Source organism: Dysidea avara, chromosome 3 (assembly GCF_963678975.1).
Source record: "Dysidea avara chromosome 3, odDysAvar1.4, whole genome shotgun sequence".
Taxonomy (NCBI): Eukaryota; Metazoa; Porifera; class Demospongiae; order Dictyoceratida; family Dysideidae; genus Dysidea; species Dysidea avara.
The window spans coordinates 13,866,251-13,879,659 of NC_089274.1; positions in this window are offsets into that span (position 1 = coordinate 13,866,251).

Consider the following 13,409-nt stretch of genomic DNA (forward strand, 5'->3'; position numbering starts at 1 on the left):
TAATTTGAATGTAATGACGTAACAAAAATGGTCTTAACGGAAGTGCCTCACTCAAAATTGTGGCAGTGATATTGAACTTCCTTCGCCTTTACACAGGCGAAAGTGGATTGGTCTACTTTTATAGAATAGACATGTCTCCCTACCTAGGAAATCAGAGCGTAACCCGGGTTTTTCGCGTATCAAACAAGGCGAAAAGCCCTTCCCGAAATAACACTTTCTTCTCTTTGTTCTTTATTAGCTAACTCCTTTTGTTTCTTTCAGTACTATTAGGGCATTTGATTCATTCTTCTGACGTAACATAAACAAAAATGCGCTGATTAAACGTGGAGCGTTCTGATTGGTTGCACCAGTTTTTGGTAATCCGGTACAACTCCACTATACTAAGCATACCAGACCCTTACTCCATGCGAAGGGGCGGGCGCCGCCAGACTAGCCATTTTGCAGAGCCGGTCAAGTTTCAGTAGAGAATGCGCGCCGCGGCTATGCCGTATCAAGTTACCTTTAACTTATATAAATTGTACGGCGGGCAGAATAATGTTTGTTGGACTATTGCACTATATATAAAGCCTATTAATAAATGCCACACCTATATCGATATAGTACGTACCTATAGTCTGGCGGCGTCCGCTTCTACACAATAGCATTGACAATAGTATTTCCTTGCCATGCCCACAACCGAGCCCACAACTGACTAGCTACGGTGTAGATCAGATCTGTGGTCGCATGTTAGTCCGAGGATTCACATACTTGTCTCTTTTTTGTTGTACACATTCATCATAATCATGATGGTCTTCTCTCGTAGTTAGCTATAGCATGAAACTTAGCTACTTTTTTTTACTCATACAATGAGTCTCAGGGGTGGACCTATGGGTTATTATAACTTATACAGATTGAGATATTCTAATAGAGCAGTCATGCAGCTTTACACAGCAAAGAAGTACCAGATTTATGTATAATTTTTGTAATGATGGACTCAATATTTTAATGTATTAATTATTGATTGTACCAATTAATGTATGGAATGTTTATTTTTTTATTTTCCAAAAATGTGCAGCCTCAGTTTGAGGATTAACGCACATATGAAACATGCATACAAAATGTTTTACAATATGATTGATTATGGGATTACTGATTGGTAGGAGAAAGTAATAATAATTTCAGTTGGTACTTAAAAATTTGTAATGATTGTTGTTGGATTAGGTCAGGTGGGAGTGAATTTCACAGTCTAATTGATCTAGGGAAGAATGAATTACTGTACTGATTGGTCCTTGCATAGATATGATGAAATCTTTGATCATGTCCTCTGGTGTTAGAAGTGACAGGGATTAAATCAACTGGAGATATATCAATGAGATTATGAACAATTTTGTAGAGGAGGGTGATACTAGATACTTGTCTGCGGTGTTCTAAGCTGGGAATGTTAAGGTCAATGAGCATGTTAGTATGTATGCATGCGCATGCAGTTCGGAGTTTTGACAGTTTCCCTCCAGACTTGCTTAGGCCGTGATTGAAGTGATTAGTGCTTTAGTGGTGGGACCACAAACATTACAACTTTCTTAAATTACACAGTAAAAACGACCTAGTGACCATCACTACTTTTTGTGGCAAATCCCAGTGAAGGTCACTGACAAAGTAGCTAGTGATGGTCACAGGGAATTACCACAAAATGAGTGACGATCACTAGGTAGTTTTTACAGTGTAAGTTAGAGTAAATTGACATTCACTGTGGTAAGAATAAAACTTTCTAATTTGAAGAAACAGAACTATAATACTCTTAAATTAGGAAGTAACTAATTATTAATGTAATTGCCATCTGCATGTGCATGTACGTACATGCATGTGTAAAACAAAAGGACACTGAATTAGCTGAAAAATGTGTATGTTTTCTTTCTTGCCATTTTATCATATTCTTTGTTGTTGGATGTCTGCTCATCTCTTTTATGTTGTGTGCATGTTTAAGCCTTATAAGATCACTAGTACACCTCTAATAGTCTGCTAATTTGATTGATATTATTCTTTCGAGCATGCAGTGCAGTTGTTTTCTACCTTATCCTTTTCAGTTTGTTCTGCTTTCAGCTAGCTGCTATTTTTAATGTTTATATAGTGACAGCAGAACTGCAGACCAGCTGTGATTTGTTGGATGAGTGTCAGCTTCCTAAGTATATAACTCACTTAGTCCTTTGTATATTCATTGGGCTATACTCATGACTGTCACTGATCCCTACAACTCATGCATGATCATGTTTTAATGCAGACCATTCAGAAAGCATGTATAATAATTTAGACATTTGTGCATAGAGCTACTCTGTGTTAAAATTACATAATAAAACTTCGAGGAGGCCCAGACCCCCTACTTCACACCTACTACACTGGTGCATCCTCCTTGCCAAACCCTGTACCTGCCCCTGTAATAAGCATACCGATTCAGAACTGTCCAAATTTTATATTTGCATGTATACATTTTAATTTGCAAAAGATCCTCACTGCTTTTGTTTCCTGCATATGGCTTTTCTTACTGAGAATACGTGGCACAACAGATATGTTTGCATTCAGAATCTATAAATATCTTTAGAATTACCCACACTGCATGATGTCTGCACTTCAAGACCACCTTATACAATTAAGGAAGTCATGCAAGCATTCAAAACTACATTGAAATGTGTATACGTCAAGGGCCTATACGTTTATACAATGCAAACTGAGTGTGCTTCATCAGTTTTAATTACTACAAGCCTGCACATTGTAAAACAATACAACAACCCAAAGACGTTACCCAAAGTAGTAGTAGCAAGTCATGTGTGGGTGTGGTATAAGGGTGCAGCACTACAGACTTTGAATATTGGAATAGAATTACTGTGATATATTGAATGAATGCATGTCAGTATCACATGTAAATGCAGGAGATCTGCAGACCCTTCCTGAGCATTAAGTGCCATGTTTGCAATTGTTGATGAGAACCTTTGGTGATCGTAATCACATATTATATCCAATGTGAAGGTAAAATACTCATCCTCTAATTGAACATGCAGTCACCGTATTGTTAGCATGTTGCTTTATTTATGTACTAGTGCTGTATACAGAATTTTTGCTAGGAATACAGAGGAAAGATTTATCAAAATCTATTATAACAAATGAGTCAACTTTCTCTGATTGTTCAATTGGTGATCTAATCCTAGGTTGGAATAGCTTCCCTGTATATATATATATATATGTATATATCAAGACACACGGTAGTGTGTCGTGCGGCCCAAGAAGCCGGCGCGTAACACCCCTGAGTATATTGACAGGAAGAAAGAAAACGCAATTTTCGCACCTCCGTAGCTCTGTGCTTCCTTGATGAAACAAGACGATTTTTGCTGTGGACATGCCCTCCAACTGCAGCACTCCACATTCCAAATTTGAGCGAAATCGCTTCGCGCGTTCCCGAGATATGCGACTTCAAAAATTGGCTCAGTTTCTTCGTTTTTTTCTTCTTATTTTTCTTTTTCTTGTCGCACACTTACACAAACTGCTATAAAACTCGAACGCCATATCCGATTGCCTTGAAATTTGGCACACAGAAGGGGAATATAAAGGCGCATCTCGGTACCTACTTTGGCTGGATTACGATAAACAGGCAAAGAGTTATGAGCGATTATTCACGAACAATAACACCAATATGTTGTCACGCTTACAGGGTAAACCGCGTATGGGAAGAAGCTGAAAATCGGTGGGTGAATAGGTTAACTATTGAACCTCAAACCTTTTGTGGTTTGAAAGAAATCGAGCTACAATCCAGGAAGATACAACGAAAACACCAACAGTGTGTAACAATTACGCAATCGAGATCAGCTAATAAAAAAACGACTGCTTGCCACGCCTACCAGATAAACCGTTTGGGGTAATGCTTTGAAAATCGTTGTACAGATGGAGTAATCATCTTAGAAAGGCTCATCAATGGTGTAGAAGAATCAGACTTAAAGCCACGGAGTTATAACACGAAATCCAACTTGGTGCAGCAAGTGCGAGATCGAGATACTCTAATAGAGTAGTCATCCTAATAGAGCAGTCACCCTGAAGAGAATTCAAGAGATCAGCTAGAAATAAGAAACCTGTATAGAGATCAGCTACACACAAGTCACCCTGTAGAGAGATCAGCTAGAAGAAGTTGCTTTGTAGGGAGTTCATGCAACTATGGAAAGAGATAGTTCAGCTAGAAAAAATCACCTTGTACAAAGAAACCACCATGTAGAGAGTTCAGCTACAAACAAATCGCCCTGTGGAGAGATCAGCTAGAAGAAGTTACCTTGTAGAGAGTTCAGCTTCAAACAAATCACCCTGTAGAAAGATCAGCTAGAAGAGGTCACCTTGTAGAGAGTTCAGTTACAAAAAAACCACCATGTAGAGAGCTCAGCTACAAACTAGTGACCTTGTAGAGACATCAGCTAGAAGAAGTTACCTTGTAGAGAGTTCAGCTACAAAGAAACCATCATGTAGAGAGTTCAGCTACAAACAAATCTCCCTGTAGAGAGATCAGCTAGAAGTTACCTTGTAGAGAGTTCAGCTTCAAACAAATCACCCTGTAGAAAGATCAGCTAGAAGAGGTCACCTTGTAGAGAGTTCAGTTACAAAAAAACCACCATGTAGAGAGCTCAGCTACAAACTAGTGACCTTGTAGAGACATCAGCTAGAAGAAGTTACCTTGTAGAGACTTCAGCTACAAAGAAACCATTCTTTAAAGAGCTCGGCTGCAAACAAATCACCTGTAAAGAATTCGGCTACAAATAAATCACCCTGTAGAAAGATGAGCTAGAAAAAGTTACCTTGTAGAGAGTTCAGTTACAAAAAAACCGCCATGTAAAGAATTCAGCTACAAACTAGTGACCCTGTAAAGACATCAGCTAGAAGAAGTTACCTTGAGAGAGTTCAGCTACAAAGAAACCATTATTTAAAGAGCTCAGCTGCAAACAAATCACCTATACAGAATTCAGCTACAAACAAATCACCATGTAGAGAGATCAGCTAGAAGAAGTTACCTTGTAGAGAGTTCAGCTTCAAACGAATCACCCTGTAGAAAGATCAGCTAGAAGAGGTCACCTTGTAGAGAGTTCAGTTACAAAAAAAACCACCATGTAGAGAGCTTAGCTACAAACTAGTGACCTTGTAGAGACATCAGCTAGAAGAAGTTACCTTGTAGAGACTTCAGCTACAAAGAAACCATTCTTTAAAGAGCTCAGCTGCAAACAAATCACCTGTAAAGAATTCAGCTACAAATAAATCACCCTGTAGAAAGATGAGCTAGAAAAAGTTACCTTGTAGAGAGTACAGTTACAAAGAAACCGCCATGTAGAGAATTCAGCTACAAACTAGTGACCCTGTAAAGACATCAGCTAGAAGAAGTTACCTTGAGAGAGTTCAGCTACAAAAAACCATTATTTAAAGAGCTCAGCTGCAAACAAATCACCTATACAGAATTCAGCTACAAACAAATCACCATGTAGAGAGATCAGCTAGAAGAAGTTAACTTGTAGAGAGTTCAGCTACAGAGAAACCATCATTTAGAGAGTTCAGCTTCAAACAAATCACCTGTAGAGAGTTCAGCTACAAACAAATCTCCCTGTAGAGATAAGCTAGAAGAAGTTACCTTGTAGATCGGTCAGCTACAAACAGGGCCGCCCAGAGAAATTAAGGGGCCCAGGGCAAAGAGTTAAAGTGGGGCCCTTCACCCAAGTTGAAGGTGAAGACCAAAAAAAAAAAACAAAAAAAAGGTCACAACCTGCTGGCAATGACAATAACTACCCATCACCAACCATATCTCCTTATCTATAAGCTTGCTACACTGCTCCTCTGAAGAATACTGTGACTGCTCTATTAGAGTATTTAGATCTGACTGCTCTATTAGAGTATATCGATCTTTTAAACAGGTATTCATGGGGCCTCCGGGGCCCCTTTCAGGCTGGGGCCCGGGGAAAAATGCCCCAGTTCCCCCCCCCCCCTGTGGGCGGCCCTGGCTACAAACAAATCACCCTGTAGAGAGATCAGCTAGAAGAAGTTACCTTGTAGAGAGTTCAGCTACAAAGAAACCACCATGTAGAGAGTTCAGCTGCAAAGAAATCAACCTGCATAAAATTCTGCCACGAACAAATTGCCCTGTAGAAAGATCAGTTAGAAGAAGTTACCTTGTAGAGAGTTCAGCTAGAAAGAAACCATTCTGTAAAGAGCTCAGCTGCAAACAAATCACCTGTACAGAATTCAGCTACAAACAAATCACCCTGTAGAGAGATCAGCTAGAAGAAATTACTTTGTAGAGAGTTCAGCTACAAAGAAACCACCATGTAGAGAGTTCAGCTGCAAAGAAATCACCCTGTATAAAATTCTGCCACAAACAAATTGACCTGTAGAAAGATCAGTTAGAAGAAGTTACCTTTTAGAGAGTTGAGCTACAAAGAAACCATTCTGTAAAGAGCTCAGCTGCAAACAAATCACCTGTACAGAATTCAGCTACAAACAAATCACCCTGTAGAGAGATCAGCTAGAAGAAATTACCTTGTAGATAGTTCAGCTACAAACAAATCACCCTGTAGAAAGATCAGTTAGAAGAAGTTACTTTGTAGAGAGTTAAGCTACAAAGAAACCATTTTGTAAAGAGCTCAGCTGCAAACAAATCACCTGTACAGAATTCAGCTACGAACAAATCACCCTGTAGAGAGATCAGCTAGAAGAAGTTACCTTGTAGATAGTTCAGCTACAAACAAATCTCCCTGTAGAGAGATCAGCTAGAAGAAATTACCTTGTAGAGAGTTCAGCTACAAAGAAACCATCATGTGGAGAGTTCAGCTGCAAAGTAATCACCACTGCCCAAATTTCAAGGCAATAGCTCTTTCCAATCTGAAGTTATCAATTGTCAAAGTTGGCAAATTGGATGTGTGTGGAAGGCCCCTTTTCGCAAATCCGGTCATATATGTATTATATATATAATTTGTACATTTACTGATAAAATATTTAAAGTACATCTACTTCATCTTTTCTTCTTCCTGTAGTAAAGAAAAAAAAACATAGGTTAAAAAAGTCCCAAAGCTGGCCATAGGCCGGCTTTGGGGTATACAAATACAAAAGGAAATGAAATCTAATCCAAAACAGCCAAGCTGTAAAAAAAGTGTGCGGCCCTCAGAAAGGCTATGGTGAAAAAAGATGTGAAATCCAAGGTGGTGGCCAAGAAATGGCTGTGATGGTAGGTTAATGGTAAAAATTTTAATAACGACAATTCAGGTGAATTTTTGTGCCGCTTCACAAATTTTATCTGAATTGTCATTATTAAAATTTTTACCATTAACCTACCATCACAGCCATTTCTTGGCCGCCACCTTGGATTTCACATCTTTTTTCACCATAGCCTTTCTGAGGGCCGCACACTTTTTTTACAGCTTGGCTGTTTTGGATTAGATATATCAAGACACACGGTAGTGTGTCGTGCGGCCCAAGAAGCCGGCGCGCCACACCGTGAGTATATTGATAGGAAGAACGAAAACGTCGTTTTCACACCTTTGTATCTCAGTGATCACTTATCTGATTGGAACCAAATTTGCTACACAGTTGTCCGCCAGCCAAGGGAGTCTACATTCCAAATTTGAAGGAAATCGCTCCAGCCATTTCCGAGATACGAGCTGCCAAAGTTTCGTTTTTTTTTCTTCGTTTTTTTTTTCTTCTTCGTCTTTTCGCACACTTGCAAAAATTGCTATAACAAGCAAACGCGTACTCCGATCGCCTTGAAATTTGGCACACAGAAAGGGAGTCCAAAGGCGAATCCTAACTTCAAATCTGGTACAAATCCGATGAATGGTTCAGGAGTTATGATCGATTATTCGCGCAAAACAAGATCGATTTGTTGTCACGCCTACAGGGTAAACCGCTTCATGGAATGAGTTGAAAATTGCTATGTAGATGGAGTAACCATCGTAGGAGTGCCTTTTGGTGGTTTGAAAGGAATCGAGATAAAGACTACGGAGATATGACACAAAACCCAACCTGTGTCACAATTACGCGATCGATTTTTATGAATAAAAAAGTATTAGTTTTCACGCCTACTAGGCAAACCGCTTAGAACAATGAGCTGAAAATCGGTGTATAGCTGGAATAATCTTCATAGAAAGTCCTTGCAGTAGTACAGAAGAATCGGATTACAAACCACTGAGTTATGATTCGAAAGCCAACTCCGTGTAGCAAATGCGAGATCGAGATACTCTAATAGAACAGTCACCCTAATAGAGCATTCGGCTAATTTATTTACTCCATTATAGAATTTTATTACATCACAAGTTATTCTGTAGGGAGTTCAGCTGCAAACAGTTAATCTTATAGACAGTTCAGCAAGAAGACAGTCACCATGTGGAGAGTTAAGCAAATATACCACTATAGAGATTCAGAACATTACAAGTCACGCTGAAGAAAGTTCAGCTATAAACAAGTCATGCACTGTGTAGAGAATTCAGCTACAATTAAGTCACTCTCTAGAGAATTCAGTTACACAGAATTCTGCTACACACAAGTCACTGTGGAGAGAGTTCAGCTACAAACAAATTACCCTTTAGAGTGATCAGCTACAAACAAATCACTTTGCAGGGTGTTCAACTGCAACAAATCAATTACCTTTAGAGCGTTCAGCAATGAACAAATCAACACAAATCTACCTGTGGAGAGATCAGCTAGAAACAAACCACCCTGAAGAGAGTTCAGCTACAAAAAATCACCCTGTAGAGACATCAGCTAGAAACTAGACACAATGTAAGGAGTTCAGCTACAAGCAATCACCCTGTAGAGAGTTCAGCTAAAACAAATCAACCTGCAGAGAGATCAGCTACAAACAAATCACCTTATAGAGGGTTCAGCTACAAACAGATTACCTGTAGAGAGATTGGCTACAAACAAATCAACCTGCAGAGAGATCAGCTATATACACACAAATCAACTTGTAGAGAGATCAGCTACAAACAAATCACCCTGTAGAGAGATCAGCTAGAAACTACACACAATGTAAGGAGTTCAGCTACAAACAAATCACCCTGTAGAGAGATCAGCTACAAACTAGACACAAAGTAAGGAGTTTAGCTACAAGCAATCACCCTGTAGAGAGTTCAGCTAAAACAAATCAACCTGCAGAGAGATCAGCTAAAAACAAATCACCTTATAGACAGTTCAGCTACAAACGAATTACCCTGTAGAGAGATCAGCTAGAAACTACACACAATGTAAGGAGTTCAGCTACAAACAAATCACCCTGTAGAGAGATCAGCTACAAACTAGACACAAAGTAAAGAGTTCAGCTACAAGCAAATTACCCTGTAGAGAGTTCATCTACAAACAAATCAACCTGTAGAGCAATCAGCTAGAAACAAATCACCCTGAAGAGAGGTCAGCTACAAAAAATCATCCTGTAGAGAGATCAGCTAGAAACAAATCACCCTGAAGAGAGGTCAGCTACAAAAAAAATCACCCTGTAGAGAGATCAGCTACAAACAAATTGCCCTGTAGAGAAATCGGCTACAAACAAATCAACCTGTAGAGAGATCAGCTACACACAAATCAACTTGTAGAGAGTTCAGCTACAAACAAATTACCCTGTAGAGAGATCGGCTACAAACAAATCAGCCTGTAGAGAGTTCAGCTAAAACAAATCAACCTGCAGAGAGATCAACTACAAACAAATCACCTTATAGAGAGTTCAGCTACAAACAAATTACCCTATAGAGAGATCGGCTACAAACAAATCAACCTGCAGAGAGATCAGCTACACATAAATCAACTTGTAGAGAGATCAATTACAAACAAATCACCCTGTGGAGAGATCAGCTAGAAACTACACACAATGTAAGGAGTTCAGCTACAAATAAATCACCTTATAGAGAGTTCAGCTACAAACAAATCACTCTGTAGAGAGATCAGCTAGAAACTGGACACAATGTAAGGAGTTCAGCTACAAGCAAATCACCCTTTAGTGAGTTAAGCTACAAACAAATCAACCTGCAGTGAGATCACCTACAAAAAAGCACCTTGTACAGAGTTCAGCTACAAACAAATTACCCTGTAGAGAGATCGGCTACAAACAAATCAACCAGTAGAAAGATCAGCTACACACAAATCAACTTGTAGAGAGATCAGCTACAAACAAATCACCCTGTAGAGAGATCAGCTAGAAACTACTCACAATGTAAGGAGTTCAGCTACAAGTAAATCACCCTGTAGAGAGTTCAGCTAAAACAAATCAACCTGCAGAGAGATCAGCTACAAATAAATCACTTTATAGACAGTTCAGCTACAAACAAATTACCTTGAAGAGAGATCGGCTGCAAATTAATCAACGTGCAGAGAGATCAGCTACACACAAATCAACTTGTAGAGAGATCAGCTACAAACAAATCACCCTGTAGAGAGATCAGCTAGAAACTAGATACAATGCAAGGAGTTCAGCTACAAGCAAAATCACCCTTTAGTGAGTTCAGCTACAAACAAATCAACCTGCAGTGAGATCACCCACAAAAACGCACTTGTACAGAGTTCAGTTACAAACAAATCACCCTGTAGAGAGATCAGGTAGAAGAATTCACCTTGTAGAGAGTTCATTTACAAAGAAACCATCATATAGAGAGTTCAGCTACAAAGAAATTACCCCGTAGAGAGTTCAGCTTGAAGAAGTCACCTTGTAAAGAGTTTAGCTACAAAGAAACCATCATGTACAGAGTTCAGCTACAAAGAAACCACCTGTACAGAATTCAACTACAAACAAATCACCCTGTATAGAGATCAGCTAGAAGAAGTTACCTTGTAGATAGTTCAGCTACAACAATTCACCCTGTAGAAAGATCATGCTAGAAGAAGTCACCTTGTAGAGTGTTCAGTTACAAAGAAACCATCATGTAGAGAGTTCAGCTGCAAACAAATCACTCTGTAGAGAGTTCAGCTACAAAGAAACCGCCATGTAGAGAGTTCAGCCTCATACAAACCACCTAGTAGAGAATTCAACTACAACAAATCACCCTGTAGAGAAGAAGTTACCTTGTAGAGAGTTCAGCTACAAAGAAACCACCATGTAGAGAGTTTAGCTGCAAACAATTCACCTGTAGAGAGTTCAGCTAGAAACAAATCACCCCGTAGAGAGATCAACTGAATGAAGTCACCTTGTAGAGAGTTCAGCTACAAAGAAACCATCATGTAGAGAGTTCAGCTGCAAACAAATCACCCTGCAGAGAGTTCAGCTACAAAAAAATCACCCTGTAGAGAGTTCAGCTAGACGAAGTCACCTTATAGAGAGTTCAGCTACAAAGAAACCATCATGTAGAGAGTTCGGCTATAAAGACACCACCATGTAGGGAGTTTAGCTGCAAACAAATCACCTGTTACAGAGAGTTCAGCTACAAAGAAACCATCCTGTATATAGTTCAGCTACATTTCAAGTCACCCAGTAGAGAGATCAGCTGCAAAAAAATCCTGTGGGGAATAATGAGCATGTAATAAATATATGTATATAATTTGTATAATTACTAATAAAATCAAAAATAATTGAAGTACTAAAATTCTTCTTTAAGTTCTTTTCTTCTTCCTGTGGTAAAGAAAAAAACACATGGGTTAAAAAAGCCCCAAAGCCAGCCATAGGCTGGCTTTGCAGTATACAAATACAAAAAGAAGTGATATCTAATCAAAAACAGCCAAGCTGTAAAAAAAGGTGCGGCCCCCATAAAGGCCATGGTGAAAAAAGATGTGAAATCCAAGGTGGCGGCCAAGAAATGGCTGTGATGGTAGGTTAATGGTTACATTTTAATAACGGCAATTCAGGTGAATTTTGTGCCGCTTGGTCTTGGCACCAAATTCACCTGAATTGTTGTTATTAAAATGTAACCATTAACCTACCATCACAGCCATTTCTTGGCCGCCACCTTGGATTTCACATCTTTTTTCACCATGGCCTTTATGGGGGCCGCACCTTTTTTTACAGCTTGGCTGTTTTTGATTAGATATATATATAACTGGCATTAACTGCCCACTTCAGGTACTTATGCTAGAATTGTATTTAAAAGCATAAAGCTACTGATTATATGACCTCTAGCACATCAGCACACATACATACTGGGATTAATATAACTGCAAGTAGTAAACTGGCTAAGTTTTGTAGGATATTAGTATAATAGGACGGATTTGAGATTAACAGTGCAAGCATTGTAAACAGAAGGAGTTCACCTCACGCTATTTCCTCCCTGTTTAACTATTAATCTCAAACACCACAGCCATCCATCCTATTACCATCCCAGAGTTGGGGGTAACTAGTTACTTTGTAACTAAGTTACGTAACTAGTTACTTTACAAGTAACTAGTAATATAACTAGTAACTTACAAGTGTCTGAAAAGTAACTAAGTTACAATAGTGATTTGTTACAATAGTTACATTAGTACTTTGAGCACTTCAATTTTTGGGCCATATATGCTACACAGAATTATTTTCATTGCACATATGTATTGCATGTTCTCTTCTTTCATTGTTGATGGATATCTGAGTAAAATAATATGAAATTATATTACAAAAAAGCTTAATTTATTCTATGAAAGTAACTAGTAACTAAGTAAGTTACCTTTCAAAAGTAACTGAGTTACATGAAATAAAAGTAAGGAGTAACTAGTTACTTTTCTGAAGTAACTTCCCCAACTCTGCCTATTACAAATTGATCCTACAACCATAGCAACTGTTACTAAGCAACAGAAATTCAAAAAATAACTACTGCAAAAGCCCAATCACGCTTAGCAACCATTGCTATGGTCCCAAAGTGATGTTTACCTTAGCAACCATTGCTAAGCAACTATATTGTTGTTATGCTATGGGCCATCTATTATTATGGTAACACTGGTTGCCAAGTCGGACATTTACTTCCAATAGAAACACACCACACTATTTTAACCAATCAGATTAGTATCACAGATTTTTGTCAAGGGACTTTGACAAACAAGTGTAATACTAATTCTATTGGCTAATCGCTTAACTAAGGTATTTCAAAACAATATATGTCAATTGCAAACTCCTATTGAGAGTATATATTATATTGTAACACATTCACTCACTTGTTGGATTATATTATCATAATAATGTTATACTGTAGAAACTAGAGTATACTGTAAACAGCTGTATAGGAGCTATGTAATAGAATGATGCAACAGAAACCAAGGCGGAGCTGAGGTAGCTATAGGTTACTAATTCTGAAGTAGTTTGTACTTCAAAGATGCTAGTTGCCTAATATTATTTTTAGAGATGGGTGTGATTTGTTGATTGGTGTATAATAGTCACAAGTTTTGAGCTCTCAATACTGCTTCGATCGAAGCTTCTTTACCAATAAGAGGTTGCAGACATCAAAGCGAACTCTGCATACCATTATAAATTCAAAAACAGTTGT